This window comes from Babylonia areolata, chromosome 17 (assembly GCF_041734735.1).
Source record: "Babylonia areolata isolate BAREFJ2019XMU chromosome 17, ASM4173473v1, whole genome shotgun sequence".
In the NCBI taxonomy this organism is placed as follows: domain Eukaryota; kingdom Metazoa; phylum Mollusca; class Gastropoda; order Neogastropoda; family Buccinidae; genus Babylonia; species Babylonia areolata.
In genome coordinates, this window is record NC_134892.1 from 7,474,454 (window position 1) to 7,489,453 (window position 15,000).

The following is a 15,000-nucleotide window of genomic DNA, read 5'->3' on the forward strand; positions in this document are numbered from 1 at the left end:
GAGGAGGAAGAAGAAGAAGAAGAAGAAGAACAATAATTGAAGTGAAAGAGGTGGAGCGAAGGGTGTTGGGCGGGGAGAGGAGGGGGTCAAGCAAGGTGAGAAACAAGCTTCACCCCTTCCCCATTTATTTTCTCTTTCTCTACCTACATTCCTTCTCTGAAACCAATTCCTCCTCTCGACCCCAAATCCGTAAAAGGAAGAAGAAAAAAGAAAAGAAAAAAAACAACAACAAAACAAAAACAAAACAAAAAAAAAAACAACCGAAAATGTGTGTGTTTGTAGAGAAGAGCAAACACGAAAGATTGGAAGAATCTAAGAAAGCATGTCGTGAAAATAATCAATAGGAAAGAAACAACAAAAAGCAAACAGCTAAAAGAAAAAAAAGAAGGAAGAAGAAAAGCAATCATGGTGTGAAAACAATCATTTAGAAAAAAAAGAAAAGAAAAAACCAGAAGAGAGAGCTGAAAGGACAGGAAAGTAATTGCAAAGAGAAGTAACGTGACAGTCAACACACATCTCCCAGATACACACACTCTCTCTCTGTGCGTGGCAACATAGTGTCACAGTCTGTCCCTCTCCACCACTGTGGCAACATAGCATCTCTCTGTCTCTCTCACAGTGGAGTCAAAGCATCTCTCTCTCTCTCTCTCTCTCTCTCTCAGTGGCAACATATATATCACTCTCTGTCTCTCAGCCATCCCGTGACTGTGTTTCTGTCTGTTCTCTCCAGGGATGTAGCGCTGTCACGAGTGTTCAGAATCAGTGTGTGTGTCTGTGTTCTCCCGAGACACGTTCTGTGTTCAGGGCTGGGATTCATGGCCGACAGCTGATAGAACCTCGTTTGTTTTCTCCCTCTCTTCCCCTCACTTGGTTTTCCTATTTCAGTCTGTCTCTGTGTTTCTTTGGATTTCGTTGAATTGAAGGGGCTGGTCGTTGCAAATAGCATTGTGTTCCAATTCTTTCTTTTCCCCCGCTGTATGGATGGTTCTTTTCTTCTCAAGTAACATACCATAATTCTTCTTCAATATACAATGAGAAATAAAAAGAGCTTTTAATGAAGTCAGCACCACCAATTATGATGAAGAAGAAGGAGGAGGAGGAGGAAGAGGGGGAGGGGGAGGGGGAGGAGGAGAAGAAGAAGAAGAAGAAGAGGAGGAGGAGGAGGAGGTGGTGGAGGAAGAGGAGGAAGGAGAAGAAGAAGAAGGGGAGGTGGAGGAGGAAAAAGAAGAAACGGGAGAAGAAGAAGAAGAAGAAGAAGAAGAAGAAGAAGAAGAAGAAGAAGAAGAAGAGGAGGAGGAGGAGGAGGAGGAGGAGGTGGAGGAGGAGGAGGAAGAAGAAGAAGAAGAGGAAGAGGTGGAGGAGGAAAAAGAAGAAACAGGAGAAGAGGAAAAAGAAGAAGAAGAAGAAGAAGAGGAGGAGGAGGTGGAGGAGGAGGAGGAAGAAGAAGAAGAAGAGGAGGAGGTGGAGGAGGAAAAAGAAGAAACGGGAGAAGAAGATGAAGACGAAGAAGAAAAAGAAGGAGGTACAGAACAAGAAGAAGAACACAAACAATAATTGAAGTGAAAGAGGTGGAGCGAAGGGTGTTGGGCGGGGAGAGGAGGGGGTCAAGCAAGGTGAGAAACAAGCTTCACCCCTTCCCCATTTATTTTCTCTTTCTCTACCTACATTCCTTCTCTGAAACCAATTCCTCCTCTCAACCCCGAATCCGTAAAAAGAAGAAGAAAAAAAAACAGAAAAAAAACCCAAACCAACAACAAAAAAAACCAACCGAAAATGTGTGTGTTTGTAGAGAAGAGCATACACGAAAGATTGGAAGAATCTAAGAAAGCATGTCGTGAAAATAATCAATAGGAAAGAAACAACAAAAAGCAATCATGGTGTGAAAACAATCATTTAGAAAAAAAAGAAAAGAAAAAAACCAGAAGAGAGAGCTGAAAGGACAGGAAAGTAATTGCAAAGAGAAGTAACGTGACAGTCAACACACATCTCCCAGATACACACACTCTCTCTCTGTGCGTGGCAACATAGTGTCACAGTCTGTCCCTCTCCACCACTGTGGCAACATAGCATCACTCTGTCTCTCTCACAGTGGAGTCAAAGCATCTCTCTCTCTCTCTCTCTCTCTCTCTCTCTCTCTCAGTGGCAACATATATATCACTCTCTGTCTCTCAGCCATCCCGTGACTGTGTTTCTGTCTGTTCTCTCCAGGGATGTAGCGCTGTCACGAGTGTTCAGAATCAGTGTGTGTGTCTGTGTTCTCCCGAGACACGTTCTGTGTTCAGGGCTGGGATTCATGGCCGACAGCTGATAGAACCTCGTTTGGTTTCTCCCTCTCTTCCCCTCACTTGGTTTTCCTATTTCAGTCTGTCTCTGTGTTTCTTTGGATTTCCTTGAATTGAAGGGGCTGGTCGTTGTGAACAGTATTGTGTTCCCTTTTCTTCAGCTGTATGGATGGTTCTTTTCTTTTCAAGTTACAACACACCATGATTTTTATTGAATACATACTGGGAAATAAAATGAGCATTTAATGAAGTCAGCACTACCAATTGTGATGGAGAGGAAGAAGAAGAAGAAGAAGAAGAAGAAGAAGAAGAAGAAGAAGAAGAAGAAGAAGAAGAAGAAGAAGAAGAAGGAGGAGGAGGAGGAGGAGGAGAACAAGAAGAAGAAGGAGGAGGAGGAGGAGGAGGAGATGAAGAAAAGGTGGAGGAGGAGGAAGAAGAAGAAGAAGAGGTGGAGGAGGAAAAAGAAGAAACAGGAGAAGAGGAAAAAGAAGAAGAAGAAGAAGAAGAAGAAGAAGAAGAAGAAGAAGAAGAAGGAGGAGGAGGAGGAGGAGGAGGAGGAAGAAGAAGAAAAAGAAGAAGAACAAGAAGAAGAAGAAGAAGAAGAAGAAAAAGACGAAGAAGAAGAAGAAGAAGAATTGAAGTGAAAGAGGTGGAGCGAAGGGTGTTGGGCGGGGAGAGGAGGGGGTCAAGCAAGGTGAGAAACAAGCTTCACCCCTTCCCCATTTATTTTCTCTTTCTCTACCTACATTCCTTCTCTGAAACCAATTCCTCCTCTCGACCCCAAATCCGTAAAAAGAAATAAAAAAAAGAAGAAAAAACACCCCAAAAAACAAAAAAAAAAAACACCGAAAATGTGTGTGTTTGTAGAGAAGAGCAAACACGAAAGATTGGAAGAATCTAAGAAAGCATGTCGTGAAAATAATCATTAGGACAAAAACAACTAAAAGTAAAAAAAAAAAAAATAAAGGAAAAAAAAAGAAGGAAGGAAGTAGAAGAGGAAACATGTTCGTGAAAACAATCATTTAGAAAAAAAGAAAAGGACGGGCGCAATAGCCGAGTGGTTAAAGCGTTGGACTGTCAATCCGAGAGTCCCGGGTTCGAATCACGGTGACGGTGCCTGGTGGGTAAAGGGTGGATTTTTTTACGATCTCCCAGGTCAACATATGTGCAGACCTGCTAGTGCCTGAACCCTCTTCGTGTGTATATGCAAGCAGAAGATCAAATACTGCACGTTAAAGATCCTGTAATCCATGTCAGTGTTCGGTGGGTTATGGAAACAAGAACATACCCAGCATGCACACCCCCGAAAACGGAGCATGGCTGCCTAGAAACGGTCATACACGTAAAAGCCCACTCGTGTGCATACGAGTGAACGTGGGAGTTGCAGCCCACGAACGCAGAAGAAGAAGAAGAAGAAGAAGAAAGAAAAGAAAAAGAAAAACAGAACAGAAAGCTGAAAGGACAGGAAAGAGATTGCAGAGAGAAGCAACGTGACAGCCAACACGCATCTCCCAGACACACTGGTCATCTGCAGCACATAATTACACACTTCGCAGAGCCGTCACATGTCTGTGCGTCTAGAAGTTTTATCCATAATTGTTTCAGCTTATCAAGGGGGCGTGACAGCGTTCGGGAAAAAAAAAATAATCCATACATGCTACACCAAATCTGCTTGGCAAATGCCTGAGCAGCAGCATAACTCAACGCGCTTAACTCTCTCCATACGAACGGCGAAAGAGACGACGTTAACAGCGTTTCACCCTAATTACCACCATCAAAATATTACAAGCGGAAGGCTCTTACACTGAAGAGGTGAATGTTGACAAAGAATACCACAATTCTGACGACGGAAGCTAAATGTTGGGTCATTCAGACACCCACTGGACATTCGAGGGGTCTGTGTAGAGGAGAAGAGAGGACTGGCCGTACTGAGTGAGTTAACCAGGTCTTGAGGACCTTGAGCGCATGCATATGTATCTGTGTACCTATCAGAGTGGATTTCGTCTACAGAATTTTGCAAGAGGAAAAGACTTTTGTTGCCATGGGTTCTTTATTCAGTGCACCAAGTGCGTGCTGCAGACGGGACCTCTGTTTATCGTGTCATACAAATGACTAGTCGCTCAGTTTCATTTTCCGGTCAAACTTATAACATAGGGCGAGAGCGGGAATCGAACCCAGGCCCTCATGAATTTTATTGGCATTTACGCTTCTTAACCTCTCTGTAATGACGACACATTCTTTCAAAAGGTGGAAATTATGAATTTACATGGGTGGCAAAAGACCTGTAGCAAAGACTGGGGTGACTGTATAATTATGGAGGAGTGGTAAAGAATACGACAACAATTTAGAGAAACACCGGGAGGGATGGGGGTGAGAGGGTAGAAGACATGATCTCATCCTATGGTAACAGGAGCAGAGGAGAAGCTGAACTATAGCCAGAAGGTTCATACACGACAAGGAGAGAAGGGGTCGAGCGGATGGACAAGGGAGGGAAGGGGGGTGGGGGGGGGGAGGAAAGAGAAAGTTTCAGTTTCAGTAGCTCAAAAAGGCGTCACTGCGTTCGGACAAATCCAAATACGCTACACCACATCTGCCAAGCAGATGCCTGACCAGCAGCGTAACCCAACGCGCTTAGTCAGGCCTTGAGAAAAAAGCAACAACTAATAATAATGATAAATAAATAAATAAATAATTAATTTAAAAAAATAAAAAAATAAAAAAAATAAAGAAAAATAAAATAAGAAGAAGAAAAGGAAGGGAAACAACTGCAAAGCGAACAATTCCCCGCATCAGTACAACAAGAAAAGACGTAAGCCCATAATGGTAAATGGGATTGACCCTTGACAGCAGTAGACAAGGAGGAGGCTACACCCAAACAGGCAGACAATGCATTGATCCCACCGACGGGCGCAACAGTCAAGTGGTCAAAGCGTTGGGCTTGCAATCTGAGGGGTCCCAAGTTCGAATCCTGGTCACAGCGAAAAAGGACGGAGTTGTTTTTTTTTTCCCGATCTCCCAGGTCAACGGATGTGCAGATCTGCCAATGCCTGAACCCCCTGTGTGTGTATACGCACACAAGATAAAATACGCACGTTGAAGATCCTGTAATCCATGTCAGCGTTCGGTGGGTCATGGAAACAAGAACATACCCAGCGTGCATTCCCCGAGAATTGAGTATGGCTGCCTACATGGCGGGGTAAAAACGGTCATACACATATATAAAAGCACACTCGTGTATACAAGTGAACCCACGAACGAAGCAGAAGCAGAAGAAGGAGAAGTGGAAGAAGAAGAAGAACCAGGTCCCTCCTACAGAGACCAGGTATGGATGGCAGAAGACTGCACATCATTGGCTTGTTGGCATGTAATCCAATCACAGCTGATCCAGTCCAATCGAATCCATTCGACAGAATGAGCTCTCACCAAAATCCAGTCCTCTTCATCTGGGTCTGTTCCTCCTGTCGAATGGAATCGGTGACAGTCCTGTTCGAAGGTAGACAGTAAGTGAGTTGTCTGTGTAGCGTCTATCTTGTTTTGGTTCTAGGGCTCAGGTCAATACTCGTTCATTGCAAAGCAGGGTTTGGCCAGAATTGTATTGTATTGTGTTGTATCGTATTGCATTGCATTGCTTTGTATCGTATTGTAAAGTAATGTATTGTATTGTTGTCACAACATATTTCTCTGTGTGAAATACCAGGCTGCTCTCCCTGGGGAGAGCGTTCAGGTACAGTGCAGTTGCCACCCATTTTTTCTCTCTGCAAATTTTACTTCAAAGTTGCGTGTTGGAAAGAAATTGGCCAGAGACAAACCTTTCATTGCCGTGGGTTCTTTCACCTGCGCTTTGATGATGCTTTGCCCGGGTCCAAACCTTGGCGTCTGTTTCGGTTCTCGGTCCCAAATATCTCCTGCCTCAACCATTGCAAGGTTTGCTTATTTTAGGCTCTATACACTCGACTCATTTAAGACGTCTTTTTTTATGAGCAGTGAGCACTTCTGTTCCAGTATTTACATAATTCAATGGTACACTGCCAGCTGAAGAACACTCAGAAGATCATGCCATTTATTTGTTATTGTTGTTGTTGCCATGCGATGTGTATGTGTTGTTTTTACCACTTTTTTTCTTTTCTATTTCCTGGATTAGTTTAAACGTCTTCTTTACGAGGGTAGGATGAAAACAGGCCGGTAAGTGCTTATTCCTTTTCCCTCGATAAAAAAAAAGTTTCGATTTCGATTTCGATTTCAGTTACAGAAGCTGTTCATAGGTCAGCTGACACTGAGGCGTGTCTTTCAGAACTGAAGGTTTTCAAAATCATTGCACGATTTGTTTTTTTTTTTTTTGTTTTTTTTAACTCACTCAGTACGGCCAGTCCTCTCTTCTCCTCTACACAGACCCCTCGGATGTGCAGTGGGTGTCTGAATGACCCAACCTTTAGCTTCCGTCGTCAGAATTGTGGTATTCTTTGTCAATATTCACCTCTTCAGTGTAAGAGCCTTCCGCTGGTAATATTTTGATGGTGGTTATTGGCGTGAAACGCTGTTAACGTCGTCTCTTTCGCCGTTCGTATGGAGAGAGTTAAGCTGGGAAGTATTGAGGAATATGATTACAGACTCCAGGGATGGTCCTTCATCAGGGAAATCCCATGCTACATCTACAACAGTGGAGTGTTGGTCTAGAGGTAACGCGTCCGCCTAGGAAGCGAGAGAATCTGAGCGCACTGGTTCGAATCCCGGCACAGTCGTCATTGCAGTATTGTCTTCCCCTCTACAAGACCTTGAGTGGTGGTCTGGATGCTAGTCTTTCGGATGAGACGATAAACCGACGTCCCGTGTGCAGCATGCATTTAGCGCACGTGAAAGAACCCACGGCAACGAAAGGGTTGTCTCTGGCAAAATTTTGTAGAATAATCCACCTCGAAAGGAAAAACAAATAAAAAAAAAAGAAAAAAAAAAGATTAATAAAAATGGGTGGCGCTCTCAGTGTAGCGACGCGCTCTCCCTGGAGAGAGCAGCCCAAATTTCACACAGAAAAATCTATGTGACCAAAAAAAAAAAAAAGAAAAAAAAGAAAAAGTCATACAATAACCGGGCAGTTACATGAACTATTGAGGAAATAAGAAAAAAACAGGAAAAACAATGGTCCTAAGACAGACAGACAGGCAGACAAGCTATAGATAGATAGATAGATAGATAGATAGATAGATAGATAGATAGAATAGACAGAAGGACATAATGACAAGATAAAGGAGACATTGACTGTGATGATGAAGAAACACAGATGACTTTTGAAAGGAAGAGACGGGGGAAAAAACAATGGCCTCAAAAGATCACTTTCTCTTGTCGTTTTTGTTTGTTTGTTTCTTTCTTTCTTTGGTATTATAATCATCATTTGGTTCATTCATCAACAGTAGCATAAAAAAAAAATCACGTACTCACTTATACGCGCACAAGAAGGAGGAAATGATAAGGATAAGAAGAAGGCAACGTCCCCAAATAGATTGTTTACACGACAACAAAACCAACAGTTCTTAAGCTGGACGTCATGAATCGGATTTCTCCTCTCTCTGTCTCTCTCTCTCTCCTCGTCCGATCAATGTCCGGATTACATTCCTGCTAGCTGGAATAAGAAGCTGGGGTCTGTCTCCCCCCCCCCCCCCCCACACCCCCCCCCCCTAGCAAGGAAACCCACGCATTCTTTATTAGCCGCAAATCGATTTGTCTTTTCATTGAAATGTGTAGCGCTTCCCATACCGCTGATTAACGACGCATTATATTCATCCAACAAACATGCATGCATGAGCGTGCGCGCCACGAAACACACACACACACACACACACACACACACACACACACACACACACACACACACACACTACACAAACATTCACACACACACAAACACACAGACATTCACACACACACACACACACACACACACACACACACACACACACACACGCACACATACACACACACAATACACAAACATTCACACACACACAAACACACAGACATTCACATCCACACACACTCAACCACCACCCACCCCCCCTTGCTCCCAACACCCCCCCCCCCACACACACACACACACTCAAACACACAGACACCCCCCCCCCACACACACACACACACACACACACACACACACACACACACACACACACACACACACACACACTTACATCCACACACACCCTACACACACAGAAACACAAACACATGCACACACACATACACATCCCCCCTCTCCCCTCTCCCTGCATGCCCCCCTCCCCCCCTCCCCACACACACCCACACACATTTTTAATCCCCTTGGTTCCCGTGCAGTGGAAGCAAAGCCAGCCAGACCCAGAAAGTGCAGTGAAGCAGGGTGTTTTTTTTTTCTTTCTGGAATTGTTATCCTCTTACACTGACTGCAGCCAGCTGGTGAGATACGCGAACTGCCTTGTTCCCCTTCATTTCCATGAGCTGGGGGTAAACAGCGGGATGTAACATGACACGCTGACAGATAATTAGCTGAGTTTTGTCGTCGTTGTTGTTGTTGTTGTTGTTGTTGCTTTAACTCTCTCCATACGAACGGCGAAAGAGACGACGTTAACTGCATTTCACCCCAATTACCACCATCAAAATTTTGGAAGCGGAAGGCTCTTATACTGAAGAGGTGAATGTTGACAAAGAATACCACAATTTTGACGACGGAAGCTAAAGGTTGGGTCATTCAGACACCCACTGGACATCCGTGGGGTCTGTGTAGAGGAGAAGAGAGGACTGGCCGTACTGAGTGAGTTAACTCTCTCCATACGAACGGCGAAAGAGACGACGTTAACTGTGTTTCACCCCAATTACCACCATCGAAATATTGGAAGCGGAAGGCTCTTATACTGAAGAGGTGAATGTTGACAAAGAATACCACAATTTTGACGACGGAAGCAAAAGGTTGGGTCATTCAGACACCCACTGGACATCCGTGGGGTCTGTGTAGAGGAGAAGAGAGGACTGGCCGTACTGAGTGAGTTAACTCTCTCCATACGAACGGCGAAAGAGACGACGTTAACTGCGTTTCACCCCAATTACCACCATCGAAATATTGGAAGCGGAAGGCTCTTATACTGAAGAGGTGAATGTTGACAAAGAATACCACAATTCTGACGACGGAAGCTAAAGGTTGGGTCATTCAGACACCCACTGGACATCCGTGGGGTCTGTGTAGAGGAGAAGAGAGGACTTGGCCATACTGAGTGAGTTAAATTCCTTGAGTAGTGGTGTGGGTCTGATGGTGGGGGTGGGGTTGAGGGGTTGGGTGGAGTGGTGGTCTTAGGTGGTCATGCCGTAATTGTCGAAGGGAGTTTTTGGTTAGTTGGTTGCTTTAAATTCCTTGAGTAGGGGTGTGGGCGGGGTGGGGAGGTCTGATGGGGGGGAGGGGGGGAGCGGGGGGTTGGGGGGGGGGGGGTCTTAGGTGGTCATGCCGTAATTGTAGAAGGGAGTTTTTTAGTCAGTTAGTTAGTTGATTCATTTGGTTAAACGCACTGACCATCTGGTATTTAAGTAGGTGTACATACATACATACATACATACATATTGTTTTGTATTATTTCATTGCATTGCTCTTTTTGTCACAACAGATTTGTCTGTCTGAAATTCGGGCTGCTCTCCCCAGGGAGAGCGCGACACTACATTGAGAGCGCCACCCCGTTTTCATTTTATTTTATTTTATTTTATTTTTTAATTCTCTTCTCTTTTCCTGTCGAAGTGGATCTTTCTACATAATTTTGCCAGGGACAGCCCTTTTGATGCCATGGGTTCTTTTACATGCGCAAAGTGCACGATGCACACTGGACCTGGGTTTATCGTCGTATCCGAATACATGTACACACACACACACACACACACACACACACACACACACACACACACACACACACACACACACACGTATACATACGTATATACATACATACATACATACTGTGCCAATACAGTGTCCGTGTGGGTCTGGGTTTGATTCCCACTCTCACCCCTTCTCCCAAGTTTTGACTGGAAAATCAAACTGAGCGTCTATGCCACGATGTTCCCAGATCGAGTGTCCAGCACGCTCGCACTTCGTGCGCAGTGAAACAGAACCCATGGCAACAAAAGCGTTGTCCTCTTGGCAAAATTCTGCAGAATGTATCCCCACACTGATGGGTACCAAAATCATATATGCACGCACTCAAAGCCTAACAGACGCGTTGGATTACGCTGCTGCTGCTGCTGCTGCTGATAATAATAATAACAATAATATCACTATCATCATTACTATTATGACTGTTATTACCATCGTCATTATCATTATCATTGTTATGATTATCATTATTATCGTTTCAGTAGTAGTAGTAGTAGTGATGGTAGTATCATGATCATGATTATTATTATTGTTGTTGTTGTTGCTGCTGCTGCTGCTGCTGTTTGTGTACAAAATGTCTACAAACATATAAAATCATTTAAGCCCTTTCAAAGTGTATCCTTTTTCAGGAAGTGAACACTGACTTCCGTTTTAGAATGACAATAACCATCGAATAAGCTTTATAAAAAATAATTAAAAAAAAAAAAAAGAAAGAAAGAAAGAAAGAAAAAAAAAAAAAAAAAAGACAGAAAACGACGGCGAAAATAGATTGGATATTTTTCTAAAGAAAAAAAAAATAAAGAGAAGATGATGTTTGTTTGTGTGTAAGAATATCACTTTGTTTTTTTTGTTGTTGGTGGTCTAAATCCTTTGCCTTTCAAGGGAGGTAACGTTTATTACATTCGCGACGTCACGTCCTTGATAGCGAGTACATGTTTGAACAAGCAAGAGAGAGAGAGAGAGAGAGAGAGAGAGAGAGAGAGAGAGAGAGACGGGGTGGGGGTGGGGGGGAGAAGGACAGAAACTAAAAGAAAAAAAAAATCCCTGTAAATAAAGAACAGGCGAAATAACAGAAAGAAAGAATGAAAATAAGAAAGAAAGGAAGGAAGAAAGAAAGAAAGACAGGAAGAAAGGCAAAAAGGAAAGAACGACAGACAGACAGACAGACAGACAGACAGAAAGTAAAAAAAAGAAAAGGAAAAAAAAAGAAAGAAAATAGACAAACAGGCAGACAGAAAGACAGACAGACAGACAGACAGACAGACAGACAGACAGAAATGACAGATAGAAAGAAGGAAAGACAGACAGATAGACAGACAGACAGAAAGAGAGAGAGTAAAGAGGAACGAAAGAAAGACAGAAAGACAGAAAAAAAGGAAAGAAAGAAAGAAAGAAAAAAACGAAAGAAAGAAAGAACGAAAGAACGAACGAGAGAAAGAAAGAAAGAAAGAAAGAAAGAAAGAGTGTGAAGAAGGTTGGGACTAAAGAGGAAAAAATCCCGTAAATAAAGAACGGACGACATTACAGAAAGAAGGAAAGAAAGAAAGGAAGGAAGAAAGAACAAAAGAAAGACAGAAATAAAGAAATAAAAAGACAGACAGACAGACAGAAAATGACAGACAGACAGACAGACAGATAGAAAAAGACAGACAGGCAGACAGACAGAAAGAAGGAAAGAAAGAAAGAAAGAGTGTGAACGTGAGGAGAAAAAGAATTAAAAAGAAAGAAAGAGAGATGTATATATATATATATATATATATATATATATATATATATATATATATAGAGAGAGAGAGAGAGAGAGAGAGAGAGGGAGGGAGAGAGCAGGAGATAGCTACGGAGACAGTGAAATTGGGGAGAGAGAGAGATAGAGAGAGAGAGGAAAGAGAGAGATAGCGAGAGGGAGAGAGAGAGAGAGATGGGGAGAGAGAGACAGAGAGGGAGAGACAGACGGGAGAGACAGAGGGGGGGTTGGAAGGAGAGAGAGGGAGGGAAAGAGAGAGAGGAGAAAGAAGGAGAGAGAGAGGGAGGGAGGGAGAGAGAGAGGGGAGAGAGAGAGAGAGAGGAAGAGAGAGAGAGAGAGAGAAAGAGAGAGAGAGACAGACAGAGTATTAGAGGATATAGCTGCAGACAGAAGAAAAGACAGAAGAGGCAGACAGAGATACAGAGGCAATGACAAAAGACTAAGAAACATCATCCACAAGAGATTTCAGACACGGAACTCGTGTCATGATTGATAGCACGGCGGAAAACAACCGACTCCGCCTTATCTGTAATACTACCACTGTAGCTGAATCTGTCAGTTCTTCATCACTTTTAATCCTTCTGTCTGCTATTTGCTGCTGGTGGTGGTGGTACTGTTGTGTTTGTTGTACAACATCCCTGCTGTTATTAATATAGAAAACAAAAATCGATATTATTTCATACTGTTTGACACTTTGTGAAGGGTACTTTTTTTTTCTCTCTCTCTCTCCATCACTTTTAAACCTTCTGTCTGCTATTTGCTGCTGGTGGTGGTGGTACTGTTGTGTTTGTTGTACAATATCCCTGCTGTTATTAATATAGAAAACAAAAAATCGATATTATTTCATACTGTTTGACACTTTGTGAAGGGTACTTTTTTTTTTCTCTCTCTCTCTCCATCACTTTTAAACCTTCTGTCTGCTATTTGCTGCTGGTGGTGGTGGTACTGTTGTGTTTGTTGTACAACATCCCTGCTGTTATTAATATAGAAAACAAAAAATCGATATTATTTCATACTGTTTGACACTTTGTGAAGGGTACATTTCTCTCTCTCTCTCTCTCTCTCTCTCTCTCTCTCTCTCTCTCTCTCTCTCTCTCTCTCCCTCTCTCTCTCTCTTTTCCTTGCTAGTGAGAGAGCATTTTTGGCAAAATGGTTAACTCACTCAGTGCGGCCAGTCCTCTCTTCTCCTCTACACAGACCCCTCGGATGTCCAGTGGGTGTCTGAATGACCCAACCTTTAGCTTCCGTCGTCAGAATTGTGGTATTCTTCTTATTTTTTGTTGTTGTTGTTGTTGAATGCTTAAAAGAATTCATTGAGTTGCTTCTCAAATTTAAGAAAAAAAAAAAAAAAAAAAAAAAAAATATATATATATATATATATATTAACTCTCACCCCCCTCCCCCCCTTTTTTTTCGAAGTTCCTTGAGTAGATTTATATCATTGTACTTGCTATTCCTTTCATCTGTTCTGTTTTCCACAACTCACCATACTACTTGCTCTCCCCTCTTCTTTTACTTCTTTCTTTCTTTGTTTCTTTCTTTGTTTTCCTCTTCTTCAACTTCTTTCTTTATTTCTTTGTTTTCCTCTTCTTCAACTTCTTTCTTTGTTTATTTCTTATTGTTTTCCTCTTCTATTTCTTCGTTTTCCTCTTCTTCAACTTCTTTGTTTCTTTCTTTGTTTCCCTCTTCTTCTACCTCTTTCTTTCTTTGTTTTCCTCTTCTTCTACTTCTTTGTTTCTTTCTTTGTTTTCCTCTTCTTCAACTTCTTTGTTTCTTTCTTTGTTTTCCTCTTCTTCTACTTCTTTGTTTCTTTCTTTGTTTTCCTCTTCTTCTACTTCTTTCTTTCTTTCTTTCTTTCTTTCTTTCTTTCTTTCTTTCTTTCTTTCTTTGTTTTCCTCTTCTTCTACTTCTTTCTTTCTTTCTTTCTTTCTTTGTTTTCCTCTTCTTCTACTTCTTTCTTTCTTTCTTTGTTTTCCTCTTCTTCTACTTCTTTGTTTCTTTCTTTGTTTTCCTCTTCTTCTACTTCTTTGTTTGTTCCTTTGCTTTCCTCTTCTTCTACTTCTTTCTTTGTTTCTTTCTTTCCTCTTCTTCTATTTTTTTGTTTCCCTCTTCTTCTACTTCTTTCTTTGTTTGTTTTCCTATTCTACTTCTTTCTTTGTTTCTTTCTTTGTTTTCCTCTTCTTCTTCTACTTCTTTCTTTCTTTGTTTTCCTCTTCTTCAGCTTCTTTCTTTCTTTGTTTTCCTCTTCTTCAACTTCTTTGTTTCTTTCTTTGTTTTCCTCTTCTTCTACTTCTTTGTTTCTTTCTTTGTTTTCCTCTTCTTCTACTTCTTTGTTTCTTTCTTTGTTTTCCTCTTCTTCTACTTCTTTCTTTGTTTTCCTCTTCTTCTACTTCTTTCTTTCTTTCTTTCTTTCTTTGTTTTCCTCTTCTTTTACTTCTTTCTTTCGTTCTTTGTTTTCCTCTTCTTTTACTTCTTTCTTTCGTTCTTTGTTTCCCTCTTCTTCTACTTCTTTGTTTCTTTCTTTGTTTCCCTCTTCTTCTACTTCTTTGTTTCTTTCTTTGTTTTCCTATTCTTCTACTTCTTTCTTTCTTTGTTTCCATCTTCTTCTACTTCTTTGTTTCTTTCTTTGTTTCCCTCTTCTTCTACTTCTTTCTTTCTTTGTTTCCCTCTTCTTCTACTTCTTTGTTTCTTTCTTTGTTTCCCTCTTCTTCTACTTCTTTGTTTCTTTCTTTGTTTTCATCTTCTTCTACTTCTTTGTTTCTTTCTTTGTTTTCATCTTCTCCTACTTCTTTGCTTCTTTCTTTGTTTCCCTCTTCTTCTACTTCTTTGTTTCTTTTTTTTTGTTTCCTCTTCTTCAACTTCTTTCTTTATTTCTTTGTTTCCCTCTTCTTCTTTGTTTCTTTCTTTGTTTTCCTCTTCTTCTACTTCTTTGTTTCTTTCTTTGTTTTCCTCTTCTTCTACTTCTTTGTTTCTTTCTTTGCTTTCCTCTTCTTCTACTTCTTTCTTTGTTTCTTTCTTTCTTGTTTTCCTCTTCTTCTGTTTCTTTGTTTCCCTTTTCTTCTACTTCTTTCTTTCTTTCTTTCTTTCTTTCTTTC